At 39.4% G+C, this 19,994-nt stretch overlaps 1 protein-coding gene across 3 annotated transcripts in view; it reads right to left on the bottom strand.

Annotated features, from left to right (window-relative positions):
- CDH2 (cadherin 2) overlaps positions 1-19,994 on the bottom strand; it is a 394,092-nt gene that overhangs the window by 163,751 nt on the left and 210,347 nt on the right. The window contains exon 1 of one of the 3 annotated variants that reach the window (XM_081563145.1): positions 11,607-11,698. The exons of the other annotated variants lie outside the window; for them this stretch is intronic. The gene's annotated coding sequence lies outside the window, so the exon portion shown is untranslated. Of the gene's footprint in view, positions 1-11,606; positions 11,699-19,994 lie in introns of those variants that run through there. 3 annotated transcript variants of the gene reach the window in all.

Raw genomic sequence — 19,994 nt, 5'->3', positions numbered from 1 at the left:
TTGTAATTGACTGACTGCAAAATGCCTAAAGAATTAAGCCATGAAAAGTTTCAAGCACAGCCAGGGTACTCTGATCCATCTTTGCAGAATCATTTCTTTAAATGTTTTCTTTTGTTTTGTTCTATTTGAGTTAGAAATACAAGGTACACTAACCAGAGACCAAAATCTCTGCTTTCTGGTTCTCTGTTTCCAGCCCTGCAGTCAAAACTGTGGAACCTTATGCAGGACAAGAGGCCCATTCGCACACTGAGCGTCCATTAGTGAGTGATTGTAGCTAGTTAGTACCTTGGGGAAGGGCAATGGCAGAGCAGATTATTATTTATTTTTTAATGAATATGCAAATCTCCCCCTAGCCTTTTTAAGTCAAGAGTTTAGGCACTTAATGTAAATTAACATAGAACATCCTAAAACTTATCTTGTGGTTTGAAGCCAATTATTGTCATTAGAGGCCTTATTTATTTGGCTTATTTGTGGGAGAGGTGGTGAGGGGTGGGGGTTGCAGCCCCAAAACTACTTATCTGAGAAATGAGAATTAGAAGGAACTGTAAAGTAGAAAAAAAGGCTACTAATAAATCCTGACAGATTGTGGTCCACTGGAGAAGGGCATGGCAAACCACTTCAGTATTCTTGCCTTGAGAACCCCATGAACAGTATGAAAAGGCAAAAGGATAGGACACTGAAAGATGAACTCCCCAGGTCAGTAGGTGCCCAATATGCTAATAGAGATCAGTGGAGAAATAACTCCAGAAAGAATGATGGGATGGAGCCAAAGCAAAAACGATACCCAACTGTGGATGTGACTGGTGATAGACGCAAAGTCCGATGCTGTAAAGAGCAATATTGCATAGGAACCTGGAATGTTAGGTCCATGAATCAAGGCAAACTGGAAGTGGTCAAACAGGAGATGGCAAGAGTGAACGTTGACATTCTAGGAATCAGCGAACTAAGATGGACTGGAATGGGTGAATTTAACTCAGATGACCATTATATCTACTACTGTGGGCAAGAATCCCTTAGAAGAAATGGAGTAGCCATCATGGTCAACAAAAGAGTCCGAAATGCAGTACTTGGATGCAATCTCAAAAACGACAGAATGATCTCTGTTCATTTCCAAGGCAAACCATTCAATATCATGGTAATCCAAGTCTATGCCCCGACCAGTAACGCCGAAGAAGCTGAAGTTGAACGGTTCTATGAAGACCTACAAGACCTTCTAGAACTAACACCCAAAAAAGATGTCCTTTTCATTATAGGGGACTGGAATGCAAAAGTAGGAAGTCAAGAAACACCTGGCGTAACAGGCAAGTTTGGCCTTGGAGTACAGAATGAAGCAGGGCAAAGGCTGATAGAGTTTTGCCACGAGAACGCACTGGTAATAGCAAACACCCTATTCCAACAACACAAGAGAAGACTCTACACATGGACATCACCAGATGGTCAATACCGAAATCAGATTGATTATATTCTTTGCAGCCAAGGATGGAGAAGCTCTATACAGTCAGCAAAAACAAGACCAGGAGCAGACTGTGGCTCAGATCATGAACTGCTTATTGCCAAATTCAGACTTAAATTGAAGAAAGTAGGGAAAACCACTAGACCATTCAGGTATGACCTAGATCAGATCCCTTATGAGTATACAGTGGAAGTGACAAATAGATTTAAGGGACTAGACCTGATAGACAGAGTGCCTGACGAACTATGGACAGAGGTTCGTGACATTGTACAGGAGACAGGGATCAAGAAAATCCCCATGGAAAAGAAATGCAAAAAAGCAAAATGGCTGTCTGAGGAGGCCTTACAGATAGCTGGGAAGAGAAGAGAAGCGAAAAGCAAAGGAGAAAAGGAAAGATATTCTCATCTGAATGCAGAGTTCCAAAGAATAGCAAGGAGAGATAAGAAAGCCTTCCTCAGCGATCAGTGCAAAGAAATAGAGGAAAACAACAGATTGGGAAAGACTAGAGACCTCTTCAAGAAAATTAGAGATACCAAAGGAACATTTCATGCAAAGATAGGCTCGATAAAGGACAGAAATGGTATGGACCTAACAGAAGCAGAAGATATTAAGAGGAGGTGGCAAGAATACACAGAAGAACTGTACAAAAAAGATCTTCACGACCCAGATGATCACGATGGTGTGATCACTCACCTAGAGCCAGACATCCTGGAATGTGAAGTCAAGTGGGCCTTAGAAAGCATCACTACGAACAAAGCTAGTGGAGGTGATGGAATTCCAGTTGAGCTATTTCAAATCCTCAAAGGTGATGCTGTGAAAGTGCTGCACTCGATATGCCAGCAAATTTGGAAAACTCAGCAGTGGCCACAGGACTGGAAAAGGTCAGTTTTCGTTCCAATCCCAAAGAAAGGCAATGCCAAAGAATGCTCAAACTACCGCACAATTGCACTCATCTCACATGCTAGTAAAGTAATGCTCAAAATTCTCCAAGGCAGGCTTCAGCAATACGTGAACCGTGAACTTCCAGATGTTCAAGCTGGTTTTAGAAAAGGCAGAGGAACCAGAGATCAAATTGCCAATATCCGCTGGATCATCGAAAAAGCAAGAGAGTTCCAGAAAAACATCTATTTCTGCTTTATTGACTATGCCAAAGCCTTTGACTGTGTGGATCACAATAAACTGTGGAAAATTCTGAAAGAGATGGGAATACCAGACCATCTGACCTGTCTCTTGAGAAACCTGTATGCAGGTCAGGAAGCAACAGTTAGAACTGGACATGGAACAACAGACTGGTTCCAAATAGGAAAAGGAGTACGTCAAGGCTGTATATTGTTACCCTGCTTATTTAACTTATATGCAGAGTACATCATGAGAAACGCTGGGCTGGAAGAAACACAAGCTGGAATCAAGATTGCCGGGAGAAATATCAATAACCTCAGATATGCAGATGACACCACCCTTATGGCAGAAAGTGAAGAAGAACTAAAGAGCCTTTGATGAAGGTGAAGGAGGAGAGTGAAGAAGTTGGCTTAAAGCTCAACGTTCAGAAAACTAAGATCATGGCATCTGGTCCCATCACTCCATGGGAAATAGATGGGGAAACAGTGGAAACAGTGTCAGACTTTACTTTTTCGGACTCCAGAATCACTGCAGATGGTGACTGCAGCCATGAAATTAAAAGACGCTTACTCCTTGGAAGGAAGGTTATGGCCAACCTAGATGGCATGTTTAAAAGCAGAGACATTACTTTGCCAACAAAAGTACGTCTAGTCAAGGCTATGGTTTTTCCAGTGGTCATGTATGGATGTGAGAGTTGGACGGTGAAGAAAGCTGAGCGCCGAAGAATTGATGCTTTTGAACTGTGGTGTTGGAGAAGACTCTTGAGAGTCCCTTGGACTGCAAGGAGATCCAATCAATCCATCCTAAAAGAGATCAATCCTGGGTGTTCATTGGAAGGTCTGATGTTGAAGCTGAAACTCCAATATTTTGGCCACCTCATGCGAAGGGTTGACTCATTGGAAAAGACCCTAATGCTGGGTAGGATTGGCGGCGGGAGGAGAAGGGGATGACAGAGGATGAGATGGTTGGATGCGATCACCGACTAGATGAACATGGGTTTCGGTAGACTCCGGGAGTTGGTGATGGACAGGGAGGCCTGGCGTGCTGCAGTTCATGGGGTCGCGGAGAGTCGGACACGACTGAGCGACTGAACTGAACTGAAAGTAGAAAAAAAGGCTACTAATAAATCCTGAGCAATGCTAATTACCTAAGAATCCCTAATTATCTCACATTGCAATTTCAATCTGGTTTTGAAGAGTATACACAAATTTGGAGCCTAAATTTAGAGTCAGGAAAAATACATACATAACGGCGCTGATTGTAATCATCAAAATATGATTTGCCTAGAAAGCGCACCCTGTTTTCATTAGTTACTTAATTGGTACTTGTACTAGGTAGGTATTCAATAAAAAGCCAGGTCAGAAATAAATGGTATAAGGAAGGATCTTTGTTGTTGTTCACTCGCTATGTTGTGTTCTACACTTTGCGAATCCATGGACTCCAGCATGCCAGGCTTCCTTGTTCTTCACTATCTCCCCAAGTTTGTTCAAACTCATGTCCATTGAGTCACTGATGCCATTCAACCATCCCTTCCTCTGTCACCCCCTTCTCCTCCTGCCCTCAATCTTTCCCATCATCAGGGTCTTTTCCAATGAATCAGCTCTTCAGCCCAACTGATAAACTCTTATATATTTATATATGCCAAAAAATGTTCAGTAGGATTTGAAAATGCAATTTTAAAAAAGTTTTTGACTCTATAATACAAAAACAGTCTGCACATGTGAATATCAATGGTCTGATAGAAGCTGGAACAACACTTTTTTTGGCAAGCCCCACCAGCTGTGGCCAGCAGCACTGCTGCTGCTGCTAAGTCACTTCAGTCGTGTCAGACTCTGTGCGACCCCATAGACGGCAGCCCACCAGGCTCCGCCGTCCCTGGGATTCTCCAGGCAAGAATACTGGAGTGGGGTGCCATTTCCTTCTCCAGTGCATGAAAGGGAAAAGTGAAAGTGAAGTCACTCAGTCGTGTCTGACTCTTAGCGACCCCATGGACTGCAGCCTACAGGCTCCTCCGTCCATGGGATTTTCCAGGCAAGAGTACTGGAGTGGGTGCCATTGCCTTCTCCTCCAGCAGCACTAGGCTTTTACTATACTTTGATGCCAACTGGTTGTGACTATTTTCTGTCTGCCCCTCCAAGAAAACAATCATTGTTAATTCCAGTTGCTTATATTATTGATTCTGGTTATTTAAACAGATTTATAATGAAAGAATACTATAAATAATGTTATCAACAGTTTCTGTTGGTTCTGTACCAAATATGATGACTGTGAAAATATTCATCACATATCTATACACTAAAGGGTTCCTCAAACATTTGCTTCTGAAGAAATGAACTAAAACAAAATTAATTAAAAGTGCACAAGTATTTGTCCTGTATCATAAAATTCAGTTACATGGAAGTTGAAGTTATAACTTAGCATTTTGAAATTGAGTCATAAACAGATGATAATAAATTTTCACCTTTCTTCAAAAAATTTTGTAAAACCCATGAAGTAACCCCAAAATTTAAACTAATTGCTTTACACAGTATCCCAATACCTATCCACTATCTTATAGAGGTTTTATGAGCTAAAGTTCTAAAATTGGGTCATAAGAATAAGTAAAATTATTCTCACCCAAGTAAATTTATCCTTGTAATTAATTCACAAATTAAACATACTTTAATAAACAAAAAATAACTTAACTCCTGAAACATATTTGTTGTTTTTCAGTCGTGTCCAACTCTTTGAGACCCCATGGACTGCAGCACACCAGGTTTCCCTGTCCTTCACCATCTCCCGGAGTTTGCTCAAACTCATGTCCATTGAATTGGTGATGATATCCAACCATCTTGTCCTCTGTCATCCCCTTCTCTTCCTGCCTTCGATCTTTCTCAGCATCAGGGTCTTTTCCAATGAGTTGGCTCTTTGCATTAGGTGGCCAAAGTACTGACGCTTCAGCTTCAGTCTTTCTAATGAATATTCAGGTTGATTTCCTTTAGGACTGACTAGTTTCATCTCCTTGCTGCCCAAGGGACTCTCAAGAGTCTTCTCCAACACCATAATTCAAAAGCATCAATTCTTCGGTGCTCAGCTTTCTTTATGGTCCAACTCTCACATCCATACATGACTACTGGAAAAACCACAGCTTTGACTAGACAGACTTTTAATGGCAAAGCGATGTCTCTGCTTTTTAATATGCTGTCTAGGTTGGTCACAGTTTTTCTTCCAAGGAGCAAGCATCTTTTAATCTCATGGCTGCAATCATCATCCTCAGTGATTTTGGAGTCCAGGAAAACAAAGTTTGCCACTGTTTCCCCATCTATTTGCCATGAAGTGATAAGACTGGATGCCATGATCTTAGTTTTTCAAATGCTGAGTTTTAAGCCAGCTTTTTCACTCTTGTTTTTCAGCTTTATCAAGAGGCTCTTTAGCTCCTCTTTACTTTCTGCCATAAAAGTGGTATAACTTGCATATCTAAGGTTATTGATATTTCTCCCAGAAATCTTGATTCCAACTTGTGCTACATCCAGCCCGTCATTTCACATGATGTACTCTACATAGAAGTTAAATAAGCAGGGTGGCAATATACAGCCTTGACGTACTCCTTTCCCAATTTGGAACCAGTCCGTTGTTCACTGTCTGGTTTTAACTGTTGCTTCTTGACCTGCATACAGGTTTCTTAGGAAGCAGGTAAGGTGGTCTGGCATTCCCATCTCTTGAAGAATTTTCCAGTTTGTTGTGATCCACATAGTTAAAGACTTCAGCGTAGTCAGTGAAGCAGAAGTAGATGCTTTTCTGGAATTCCCTTACTTTTTCTATGATCCAATGGATGTTGGCAATTTGATCTCTGGTTCCTCCGCCTTTTCCAAATCAGGCTTATACATCTGGAAGTTCTTGGTTCAAGTACTGTTGCAGCCTAGCTTGGAGAATTTTGAGCACTACCTTGCTCACATGTGAGATGAGTGCAATTGTGCAGTAGTCGGAACATGGTTTGACACTGCCTTTCTTCGGGATTGAAATAAAAACTGACCTTTTTGAGTCCTGTGGCCACTGCTGAGTTTTCCAAACTGAAACGTATATGTGGATTCAAAAACTATTTCACTATGAGATATACTTAAAATAAAATTCACCCCTCTCCAGCTGCATGTCATAATTTCTGAGGTTATTGTACATTTATTGGAGAGAATTTTCCATGGTAAAAATATCTGACCTGGAGCCAGGAGTCCAGGGCTACAGACCTTTTTATACAGTTCTTCAGCTGTGTGTCCTTGGGCAAGTCATTTAATTTCTCTGGACCTCATTTCCTTCCACTGTAAATGGAGAAGGTTGTGGTTGAAAAGCGCTAATGTTCCATCCTGTTCTAATAACCTATGAATCTGTGTGAGAGAAAGTTCATAAATATTCCATAATCTTCCTTTTACCAAAATGTTACTTCCAAATATAGATAACCTTTCATGACACAAAGCAAATGTTATGACAAGGTACTTTTCAATTAATGCAAATTTTAAAGTTACTATTTAAAACAATTCAAAAATAGAGCATACTCTATCAAGATGTTGTGATTTCGGATATTTCAGAACACAACATAGGGATTGGATGCCAATCAAGTTAAATCTGAATGAAGCAAACTATCAAGTATGAATTTTACAGAGTTCTGGAACACTTCCAGATTCCTTCTATCAATTTCAAAACAAGATTTTTGAAAGAAAAAAAAAATAAAGTAAGCCACAATTAAATGGAAACCACCAATTATATACATTTCAAATTTAAAAATTATTTTTTTTAGTCTCATCTTAGAGAAAAAGTTCAATTCGACATCAGAATAAATTCTTATCAGTCATTCAGTAAAACTTTTCTGCTCTCCTCTAACTTCTGGGGTATGGTCTGTGACACAGAACACTAAAATGAAAATTCAAATTCAGAAAAATGTTCACTCAGGTCAATGAACAGTCCTTAATTTAAAATATAATCGCATTTACTATTGGTGTTATAATTAGTAGCCAAAGTCTCCTAACAGGTTTTATAAAAATGTTTAAAAATAAAGCTTGAATATAAATAGGTTCCTGGTTAACCCCTTACATGACTATAATGAGCCAGGAAAAAAAAAAAAGAATGTGTGGATTAGTTGAGGATCTACCATAAAAGCGATAATTGGATGTTGTAATAAACGGGAAAAGAGTAGAATATGTTGTCTTGAATAATATCCTCATGCTATTACTTCACTCGCAGTGCTTATTCACAAGTTCTCTGCTCTGAGATTCTGAATGTGAGATTCTTGAAAATGTTTATTTCCTGCCAACAGTCAGTCACCATGAGCAAATGTGGGGTTGGAAAGTGTTATCTGCATTTTATGAGTGTCAACCTGCAGTGTTTTTCCTTCTTCCAAGATGGGTGGTCTGAACTTAATTTTTCATCTGAGAAAGAAAAAAAAAATATATATATATATAGAAATTATCCATGATAGTTATAAATTTATAGATATGATTTTTTAAAATCATGTAACTTTTAAGTACTCAACCGTGAGGAAGTCCACAGAGCTAGTCATCTGAGATTCAGAGCATCTATCTCATTTCACAGGCTCTTGTTTCTGGCTTAACTATTCTTTAAAGGCTATTTTTCTATAGGAGGCTAAGTATACATCAACTTTAAAAAAAATCAAGTTCAAGTCCTTAAAATAATTTACAACTTAGATTTAGCACATCTAATTGTATTAATTATATTCCAGTTAACATGAGATAGTTATTTTTTTTTACAGTTTAGCTACACACATATTTAGTGAAAATTGTTTTGTATATAAGTACAAAAATAAAAATTACACACAAAGAGGTGTGAGTAGAAACGTGTGCAGGTGTACACACACAGACACACACACACACACAGACACATACACAAAACTAAGCACTTATTACCAATTCCCTGCCAAATATTTTCTGAGATAGTGAAACACTTGGATGGTAAAATTGGTAAAATGGTAAAAGAAACCCACAGGTTGGACAGTTAGAAGCAGACCAAACTAGAATGTTCTGCTATAGTTTACTGGCTGGAGTAAATGTCTCAAAAAAACTTAGCACCTATAAAATCAAAGCTCATCAGGAATAAGATATTTGAATCAAGATGCCTAAAACTTAAAAATGAACCTAGACATATAGCTACAACAACCCACTATCTAGAGATATTGTGTTTAAAATGCTCAGAAGTTAGTTGGTTCTTGGTGTGATAGTAAAGTCCAGAATGAACGATGCTACACATATTATTATAGAAACCATTGAATCAGAGACACATTGTAATAAGGAAAACTGTAGGAATACTATTTCCTAAGGCACTTAAAATGACACTAGACTAAGTAAGAAAAAGCCCTGTGTAAAAAACTAGGGAAAGAATTGAATTAATGGCTTCATAGGAGTGTAATATTGCTACAGACCTTGCATTTACAAGTGGATCTCATTTCCCCTAACGCTTAAGAGTTACAAATAACCATATTAGAGTTCCTCTCAATTGTATAAAGAATCAGTCAATAAAACAAAGAGGTTTGCAGAGAAGCGGGCAGAAGGTCAGAAAGGCAGCTGTTAAAAGAAGTATGTTTCCCTTTGGGGGGGAAAAAAGTGAAAGATTATATGCATTTTAATTAGCCTGCTTGCAAAAAAAGGAGAACATATCAGGTGAAGAGTACTAATTATCACCTTCCAGCCCCACTAACACTGTGGAGTCTAGCAAAACGGAAGGAAAAGGGGTGGGAAAAAAAAGAAAGAAAAACACCCTCTCACTATAGGCCATTAAATATATATATATATGTATGTATCAGGGTTTCTTCTAACATCCTTACAACAACTCCTGACAAAATTTATCTTCAAAGAACTTTCTTGTTTACAAAATAAATTTTCCCCTCTGTTTCAAATTAAGCCCAATTATCTGGTGAACAGTTTCCATAATAAAACTTGGTAGACAGAGGAAACATTTCCATTTTTTCCTCCTCCATTTGAGAGCATGCAGGTTCCAAGAAGTGAAAACCATTCTTACTTATCCCATTAACACACAGGTGTTGAGAGGGCATGGAAGCCCCTGGAAAGAAAAATGGCCTCATTTTCCTTGGATCAGGTTTTTGCGATAACTTCCAAAGAAAGTGCTGAAAACTCCCAGTTGCTTATTTGATCCATAAATTTAAAAACTACTATGGGAAACATAACATTGTCCTGAAAAGCATCATTGACTTTTTCTGGTCAGTGGCAACAAGTCATTGGTGTATCTAGTCATTGCTGAAGGACAAACTACAAATACTCAAATATTAATAGGCCCATCTGTTGAGATGGCAAATAGATTAAATGCACTCAGAGACCCTTGAGTCCTGACCAATTCTCACTCACCCAGAGAGACTGGGTTCAGCTTTTCACCAAGCAGCTGTTCAAAGATACGTGTGCCGCTTTACCAGTCAAACACAGCACCCATCCAAGGAGGAATTTCAGAAAAATCAAGTGTGTTCTACCTCTTCAAAAATACACTTATGTGTGCCTGATATCCACAAACCTTAACTACAAAATTACAAATTTTAGTCTATCCTATGATAATATTTTGTGTTAGGCAGATGACTTACCAGAAAGTTTTTAACTAGCCATTTCCTATTGATGTGAACTCTGCTTTGCAAAAACAAAAAGGGATACTTTTAATAAAACCAGGTCACGGTTACAACAGAAGAGCTTTCCCCAAATTTTCTTGACCTAAACTAGAAGCAAGAGAAATGTCTAAACAAATTTTAAATGCTTCCTTCTCTTCCTAGTCTATAAAATTGCATTTACCTGACCGGCCAAGAAGGCTTCCCAGGTGACACCAGTGTTAAAAACCCATCTGCCAATGCAGGAGACATAAGAACTGTGGGTTCGATCCCTGAGTCAGGAAGATCCCCTGGAGGAGGGCATAGCAATCCACTCCAGCGTTCTTGCCTAGGAAATCCCATGGACAGAGGAGCCTGGAGGGCTACAGTCACCAGGGTTGCAAAGAGTCGGATGCGACTGAGCTGACTTAGCAACACACATGAGCTCTCAAGAAAGGAAGAATAATAAAACCCAAGTCCAGTCCTCCCTCAACAGGCCCCCTTCGTGTTGAGCATCAAACAATAATTTGACAACAGGGCAGAGCCTTCTCCAGTACTAAAGCAGTCTGACTGATCTTATTAAAGCCGCATCTGAACCATGGCCATCGTGGAATGGGAAACTAATTACACTGCTACGCCATCAATACCGTATCTACAAACTTCTATGACCGGAGACAACAAGGGGCAAAAGAGAAAGTTCTGAAATGCCCGATACAAGTTAAGAAAACTTCCCATAGAAACAAGACTCCCAGGCTGCAAAACAAATGAATGTTGGTAGATAGGCCTGTGACCCTAAATTGCCCTTAGTGTCAGTTTTAACACTGTTAGGACAGAAGGAAGTTTTACCAGTTTACAAAGGACTAACGAACGAATAAATAAATAATGGAGTGCTGTCTAACTCCCCCCAGTTAGGGGGAATTCATTTAAAGATAAAGACATATTTAGAAGAATTATGCTTTCTTCCTCCTTATAGCTCATGAAAGATTTAAAGAGAAAGGTTTATTGAGTATAATGAAAACTTAAAGTGGAACTCCCTGGCTGTGTCTCTTATTTTATTTATTTATTTTAATTAAAGTCGAGTTGATTTACAAGGCTGTGTTGGTTTCCATGTCTCCTTCTAAGTATTATCATAACAAACAATCTGAGAAGCTAAACATGGAATAATCATACAAATAAAACAGTTTGCGCTATTAGTCTCCCAAACTGAGGAATGATTTATTACTGCAAATTTCAATATCAAGCAAGACAGAACCAAGTCTTCCCTTCATGGTGATTTCACAAATAACTGGTGTCAAATTCTCTTTGACACTTTGCCCTACTACTATGCAATATGAAACTCAAAGAAAAAAAACAAAAAACAAGCTTTCATGTTTAGAGAAGCAGAACAGGAAGAAAGCTTTCTTCACTGATTATAAAATGATGTATTCTTATTATCATTAAAAGCACATAAACAGTGTCAACACTTACGGGAGGTTGTTAATTCCTCTTTCAGATGTCAAAGCCGTATTTTCAAAAATGCTAGTTAACACACACATCTCCCCTTCCTTTTTTGAATGGTCAGCCAAAAATTTACATACTATCCTGGAAAAAATCATTTTTGACAGAAGGAACTGTCAGGGCAGGCATACGCACAAACAGGGCCATGTGCTGTCCATCTTGAGATAAGATGTGAAAGGCAATAAACCCGACACACTTAGGAACTGACTGCCTTTCTGAATTCTGTGAACTTGGTGTTGCCCCTGTGAACCTCTGAAACAAGAACACTCTCAGGCTGGACTAATTACATCCAGGACCTCTGCTCTTACAGCCACTGCAGTACACTGTCCTCTGGTTAATCCTGCTTTGTTTTAATTCCAGCCAAAGACTAACAGAAAACAGCGTCTCCTTACATGGCACCCTCGGTCAGCTACATCTTCACTGCATCAATTGTTTCTTGAGAATAAACCTTTGCCTTTGTTCGCCGATCCTTAAATATCCATTCTGCACTGCCAGCTAGCAGGCCGACCCGGTAAGCAACAGTAGGGGTTATCCAGAGACGGTGCACATACATGCTATTGAGGAGTAGCCAAAGGCAGGCAGAGGATGCCTTTTTGCTGCCAAATAGGGCAATGATGACCATGAAGTAAGTGCAGGACATAAGTGCTAAAGTGAACGTGTTATTACTACCTCAAGAGTTTAAAAGACAGGACGTTCTGGTGGTCTAGTGGTTAAGACTTTGCCTTCCAGTGTAGGGGGTATGGGTTTGATCCCTGGTCAGGAAGCTAAGATTCCACATGTCTCATGCCAAAAAAAAATGGAACATAACAAAAGAAATGTTGTAACAAATTCAATAAACACTAAAAATGGTCCACATTAAAAAAAAAGAAAAAGAGTTCAAAAGAGAAAGATACCCGCCCTCTGTAGGCTGCAGCTGCAACTGAGGCCAGAGAGAGGTGGCCAGGCTTGGCCAAGGATACTCAGCTGGCTGTAGAACCCACATCTCCATTCTCCAAATCTTGGGCCCTCTTCACCGGGCCACCCTGTCTCCACGGTCCAATTCAGAGATGCAGCAGTACTGAAGGTAACTCAAGTTGAACTGGGTTGGTATGGCAGAGCAATTAAAGAAGAGGATGAAGAAAGGACACGTCTATCTGACAGCACGCAATCAGGGAAGGGGGCCTTCCTACTGAGCGTTTTAAGAGTGCTTATTGGTTCTATCAACTCCCAAGCTGCTGCTGCTGCTGCTGTTGCGTCGCTTCAGTCGTGTCCGACTCTGTGAGACCCCATAGACGGCAGCCCATCAGGCTCCTCCATCCCTGGGATTCTCCAGGCAAGAACACTGGAGTGGGTTGCCATTTCCTTCTCCAGTGCACGAAAGAGAAAAGTGAAAGTGAAGTCGCTCAGTCGTGTCCGACTCTTAGTGACCCCATGGACTGCAGCCTACCAGGCTCCTCCGTCCATGGGACTGTCCAGGCAAGAGCACTGGAGTGGGGTGCCATTGCCTTCTCCGTCAACTCCCAAGGCTGACCTTCAATTTCAGTGGCTCGCCTGGCCTGACTTACTGGCCTTGGAAACAGGCAAGACAAATACAGAGAGAGCCAGGGAAGAAAACTACAGAGCAGGACTTCTATCACTAATCTCAAAGCTCAGCAACCTGGCCTTGAACTCAGCCTCCCGCTGACCCAGATGAAGATGGTCGGAGCTCGTGAGGCGCATCCACGTCATGTGCTCGTGTTCCTCCTCCCCACCCAGGCGAGGGACTCCCACATTCCTTCTCCTCTGTTCTGTCTCATCTGTAATTTGAAATGTTACTTAACGTGACCTTGAAATAGAAGTGGCTTTTTCAAAGATTGGAAACATATGCATTTGAGGTAATGACACTGTCCACATTATAAAAAAAAAAAAAAGAAATAGCTTGTGTGCTATAATTTGTGTGAGGGCAAAAAAGAATCTTAGGAATCATCTAACCAAGACCTATCGTTTTATAAGAAATAATTGAGGATCAGAGAGGCAGGTGTTGTTTCTTTGGAATTAAAAACACAGATGTCTGGATGTGCCTGAAACTTTCCGAGCGAGAAGAGTCAAATGCCAGCAGAAAGAACACCCAACTGAAATGTCAGAAATTCAAATTTTCATTTAACCTATGTTATTCATTCTTTACCGACTGAATAACTCTCTTGGTAAAGGATCTGTCTGCAATGCAGGAGACCCAGGTTAGATTCCTGGGTCGGGAAGATCCCCCGGAGAAGGAAATGGCAACCTGCTCCAGCATTCTTGCCTGGAGAATCCCATGGACAGAGGAGTTTGGCAGGCTACAGTCCTTGGGGTCGCAAGAGTAGGACACGACTTAGCGACTACCATGTTATCCATTAGCCTGGAGCCTTGAAAGAAGGCTTATCTTCTTCAACCTGGTTTACTAATATGCAACCTGCAAAGATTAAGGGCTTGACACAGACAATCTCTAAAGTTCCCCCCCGCCCAACGGATCTAAAAAGTTCTATCATTCAGTTCCAAACTCAAGAAGAGTAGATAACAAGAATAAAGTAAATAACAAAAATAAGAGTAAATGGCTTAAGTGCATTTACAGTGATTGCTTTCAAAATCTTCAGCTCATCAGGTTATACAAGCATACATTTATTTTTTAATATATTTTCTTTCCTAGTGTCTGTCACAGAGTCTCACATCTACAAAACTAGAAGCTCAGTTTGACCTTAACATTTAAGGGTAGCAGACAATGACCCTGACAAACAATTAGCTGATAAGAGTTAGATATATTTAGCATCTAAGAAATGCATTATCAGTACACTGGAACTATTTGGAGCCTTTCGTCACCAGGAGATAGAGTATGAATCAGGTCTGTGTTACTACCGAACCACTCATCAAATCTCTTCCACTACGAATGCAAGACGCTATGTCTCCATGGCTGGTTTGTTTCATGTTTCAGCTCCACAGCCACAGAGAAATGCACTGATCCAAAATAAAACCTCCTGACTTTCTGTACTCCCTGTGCTCAGATGTTAGTGATGCCTCCACCCGCAGAATTCCACATCAGGCTTTTAATGAGCAGAAGAACATTCTGAGCTGCTCTCAGAAGACAGGACACCTAATGACCAGTGAAAAGGCCAGACCCGAATTCCTTTGAAGGAGGCACCGAGGTGACAGATTCAGCAAAAGGCTATGAAGTTCAGGCAGAATTTCACTAAAGAAATTACCAGGCTGGTTTGAAAAAACAAAGTTGCTTAAGACTACATTGTAGTGCTTACTTGGGCATCTTTTAATATCCAAGAAGTCATGTATGGGACTTGTGACAAACGTCCTCTAATTGGTCACTCAAAATTTCTTTTAAAAGAGAAGAACAAAAAGCTTCCTGAGGATCTCCGCCCACATTCAAGTAGCAGGTTTACAAACTCAAACAAAGAGATCAAAAGCCCACAGTCTAAGACCCTTATCTCTTCAGGCTGGCAAGCAAACAAGGTTCAGCCATTGAAAGGGTGTCTACCCATTCTCTTATGGAAGAAACTCAATGGAATAGAGACAACACAGGGAAGGATATCAAAGAGGCCACCTTTGTAGAACAAAAAAAGTTTTTTAAAAATATCTTTTTTGCTAAAATTTAAGAATACTAGAGGAGTGGCTAAAACTACAGAGAAGCATTCACAGAATATGAAGACAGGAAATATTGTTTCCACACCACCTACATTTATCAAGTCTTGACTAAAATACTGAGTCTGGGTGCTAAGATGCAAATATATAGATTCTGGAGCAGTGCTGTCCAATGGAAATATTGTGTCAGCTGCATGTGCAATTTTACAATTTCCAATAGCCAGTTTTGCTTAAGAAAAAAGATAAAAAGAAGGTGAAATTAATTTTAATAGTAGACTTTATTTCACCCAACCTATCCAAGATATCATTTTAATATGTAATCAAAAAAGGAGACCTTTTATATATATATATTTTTTCTTTGTAGTTCATCTTCAAAAAAACTGCCACATTAATTGCAATGGCTGCTGGCCACTGTATTAAACAGAACATTTAAATATACACAGTTAATTGTCTGAAAATTGGAAGCATCAAAATACTGTGATAAGCCAGGAGAAGGAAAAAAAAAAACAAAACAAGATGAAATAAAGGCATATGTTCACCAAAGATGTGGCACAAAATTCTCTGCTGCCTGAGAAAGGAAGAGTGAGATAGAGCGAGATTAGGCATAAATGAAATATGAACAATTTAAATTTAGAAATCAGAAAGAACTTCAGAGCAACAGGAACTGAAACATCCCAACTGTAGGCATTTACACTCTTCCTCAGAATATTGTATAAAGTTAGCGTGATTTTTTAAAATAACTTAGAATCAGCTCTGAAAAAAAAGGACAGGGACTATGGAATACTACTGCTATACATTTCACTGAGCTTTGCACAGTGACTCCTCGAGTATGTGTATAAAGTTACCCTCCACAAAAGACTAAGTTTGTACTCTAAGGAGGTATGATGAAGATAATGCATTTTCCTTTTAAAAAACTTAAGGACAAATGAAAGTATCTTGAAAGGACAAAGAGGAAAAGAGTATGGACAACAGGAGCAGTCATTTGGAAAGAAATCAGATTCCACAGCGTTTGGTGGCATCATCTTCTTCTCCAACAAGTAAGATGTTAAGTGGGACAAGAAAACCAGTCCTAAAATATTTCCAAATTGTCACAGGCCTATATGCACAATTATTTTTGCACTGATCCTCCAATATACAATCAGTACAGAAACATGTGATGAATAAGAACAAAAAAAATAAGCGATTAAGTATATCATATCTGGATTACTTAAGTTTTTATTTGAATTTATTTCTAAATTTAACTGACAACTGATGAGCAATAAGATCAGCTTTAGTTTCATTCGGATTGTATGCTTTTCCTTTACTTTCTATGTCATGTAGCTGTCAAAGATGGTTTTGAATAATGACTCATATTGAAGTGCAGCTCAACATTATCACCATCTAGATCTGATGTTGGTAACATCCTTAAGTTATTATGTCATGAGAGGTTTTAGTTATGAGGCCTCTAAAATTGTGAGGCCTTGAATCAGTCATTAATATGCTGTAACCTAAGGTACACTGTAAACTTAGGCTCAGCCTGTCCATCTTCAAAAAAAAAAAAAAAAACTTGTAATACTCTATAAATTGTAGGCTGCCTTCATATGGAAACAAATATTGGGAAAATATTTTGTAAGAAACAGCATTAAGGTTTAGCTTCCATTTGCCAAAAATGTTTAGCTCCCCCCACTCCAAGTTCTCAACCATTTTCTTATCTGAAGCACCGGAAGGGGATGGCAAATCCCTAAGAATAAAATGGGGTCCTAAGTGGTGACTCAGTGATGTCGAAGCAGGAGGACCAGTCTCACTCTTGGAAGATGTATCTTGTCTATTAAAACTCAATGAGTCAAGAACCATGGAGTGCCAGGCACTTTCAACCTTTGCTTGAAGCCTGGGAACTAAAGTGAAACCCTGGAATGAACTGGATTTACCTAGAAAGTTGGATCCTGGCTGGGAGTGATGGCTGAAAAATTTAATGGAGGATATTCCTGACAATGAATCCGCAACCCACAGGTGCCATGCTGATGACTTTTGTAAGAAATGCCGGGTGGGAAGGGGCCATGAGTCAGACCAGTTTCATTCCTGCCCCATTCTTCAGACCTTGCCAACTGGAGAATGTAGGAATGTCCCCAGCATGAATCACCATGCTCTTTGGGGTCTGACCACACTCCAGCACCTATTAGTGACTGAGAAGAGAAAAATCACATGACTCAACCCGTAAGAACCCACACCAGAACCACCACAACCACTGTACTGGCCCTTTCTAGTTTGCCCAAAATATTCCAAAGTCAAGTAACAGATGTTAAAATTACTACCTCCGTTTATACAAACATGTCCATGTGAGTTAGAATTTTTACAGTGATTTTTTTCAGAATTGGTCATGTGAACTCAACTTCACCATGTACAATCTGATTCTGATCTGTCAAACATATAATTCAGAAAACAATACATACAGTAAATCTCATAAAATTTTAATACTGCCTTTTTATCAGGTCAGCTTAAGTTTCCCACACTACTCTTCCTTGAAAAAGCTTGTCCTTTATTCTGACATTTCTGGTGTTAAATGATGGTAATAATTGTTTAATGCAATGATTCTTAACTGTGGGTGATTCTGTTCTCCAGGTAACACTGCTGGCTTTAGAGGTATTTTTGGTTATCACCAAAATATTAGGGCATCTAATGGGTAGAGGTCAAAGATGCTGCAGAACACGGAACACTGCTCAGGGCAGTCACACACATCAAAGAGTTATCTGGTCCAAAATGTCACCAGTGCTGAGGCTGAGAAACAGAAGTTAAAGTCTTCCCTTGTTGTTCAGCAGCTCAAGTTAGCAGGCTTCCCTGTCCTTCATCATTTCCTAGAGTTTGCTCAAACTCATGTCCATTGAGTCAGTGATGCCACCCAATTATCTCATCCTCTGTCGTCCCCTTCGCCTCCCTGCCTTCAATCTTTCCCAGCATCAAGGTCTTTCATCAAGGTCTTCTCCAATGAGTCAGCTCTTTACATCAGGTGGCCAAAGTATCAGAGCTTCAGCTTCAGCATCAGTCCTTCCAATGAATATTCAGGGTTGAAAGAAAGAGTCTTCTCTAGCACCATAACTGGAAGTCTTCCCTAGGCAATTTTTCTTTTTTTGGAAATTTTACTTATTTTTCAATCCAAATGACCTCAAATTGCTAGGCTAAGAAGGACAACTTGTTAGGGAGAGGTCACTGGTTGGCAGAGTAATAATCAAATAAGTTTCAGACTCAGATAACTTTTAAGCCTGAGCATCTATAAGAATGAAGGTGAAAATAGAGAGATATTTGCGTAATGTTTTAAATTTTACTAACTGCTTTAACTTGTTTTCTGATCAGATGCTAGGTGCATTTTGAATGCCCTTTATGAACCATTTCAGATCACACCATGTGGATTTTAGCTTAGTACAAGCAAAGTTTCTCATGGAAATAACTACTTCAGTAGAAATGGGTTCCTTATCACTATAAGATTTTACATGGAGAGTGAATGAACCCTAACTCTAACCATGCATGTGCCTATTTTAGAAAGAACTCCCAAAGGCCAGAGGATTAAACAAGATGATACTAAAGGCCACTGACGACATTCAAGGTTTCCCTCTAAAACTAGTCAAGAGCAAAAACTATGTGTTTCATACTTTTCCAAACAACACTTTGATTAATTAACAGTTTTCAAGCTCTTTCCCTGTTGGTCTTTGAACGTGAGCTCAGAGTCAAGGTAACACAATAGACACTCAATGTTTGAACCACTGGAAGTCTGAACACCTGACTTCCTGAACCAAACCCTAACCGTCCCTTACTGAAACAAACTGAAAAAATTCATATGGGCATACTCCAAAGGAATAACTACTTGTTTCATGTAATAAGTATTAATATCCGTCTTAGGAATGAAGAGAGAAGAATCAGTATTTCATCTTTTCGAAAGTAACAACTGATAGGACTGCCCACACCAAGCTCACATGCACAGCTGCACTTGTGAACTAGTTCAAAGAGGTTTGATGTAAGTGCTCCTGGATCATAGTCAGAGGAGGCAGAAAGCTATCACCCAGGGACGAAAGCTTAATATCACTAGGTCACAAATTTTATTCATGAAGCATTTAAGCTATCAAGAAGTGTGTATCTTTAAGATTAAGATGAATTGTACAGATTTACGCACAAATCCTGCTTTGTAGAAAGTGGCTCTAAAAACTGCTGACTTTCTGTTTTACTTCGTATTAAGTGTAAGATAAAAGTAGCCAGTAAAATGATAATCACAGACTTGGGAGAAATCTTAGTAATCACACAGTTCAAGCCTTGCAGTTTACAAATAAGAAAACAGGCAACCAGGACGTTGCAAGCACGGTAAGATTACACTGAAGTTAGGAGCCGAGCTGACCCTGAAACTCAAGTTTCCTTACTGATAGGTTAGGCTGCCTGTCATCTAATAATATGTTCAATCCTAGGGGAAAAAAGAATAAGAGTTTTCATATACCCCAAGACAGGCATTTATCTGACTTAATTTATTAAAAATAAAAGCAAAGATTAGTGATGTGATACCTCTCATCTTCATTTAAATCTTATCTCCCTTCTGCCACATGTATGGCAATAAAGATCATTTCTTTTTCTGGAAAAGAAAAAACAACTGAGTTTTTTTTTCCCTATGATATGATTCTATCCATACCATAAAACAAAATCTTTCAAGATTTCTCTATATGATAATTAATATCCACATAGTTATATGTTAAAGGACAGAGTAGACTGAGGTCAAAACAAGAGTAAGAAATGAAAGGACAGAGGTGTAATTGGAAA

The sequence above is a fragment of the Giraffa tippelskirchi genome, chromosome 14 (assembly GCF_054371585.1).
Source record: "Giraffa tippelskirchi isolate mGirTip1 chromosome 14, T2T-mGirTip1v1.2.pri, whole genome shotgun sequence".
In the NCBI taxonomy this organism is placed as follows: domain Eukaryota; kingdom Metazoa; phylum Chordata; class Mammalia; order Artiodactyla; family Giraffidae; genus Giraffa; species Giraffa tippelskirchi.
This window is presented reverse-complemented; position numbering and strand designations above follow the sequence as displayed.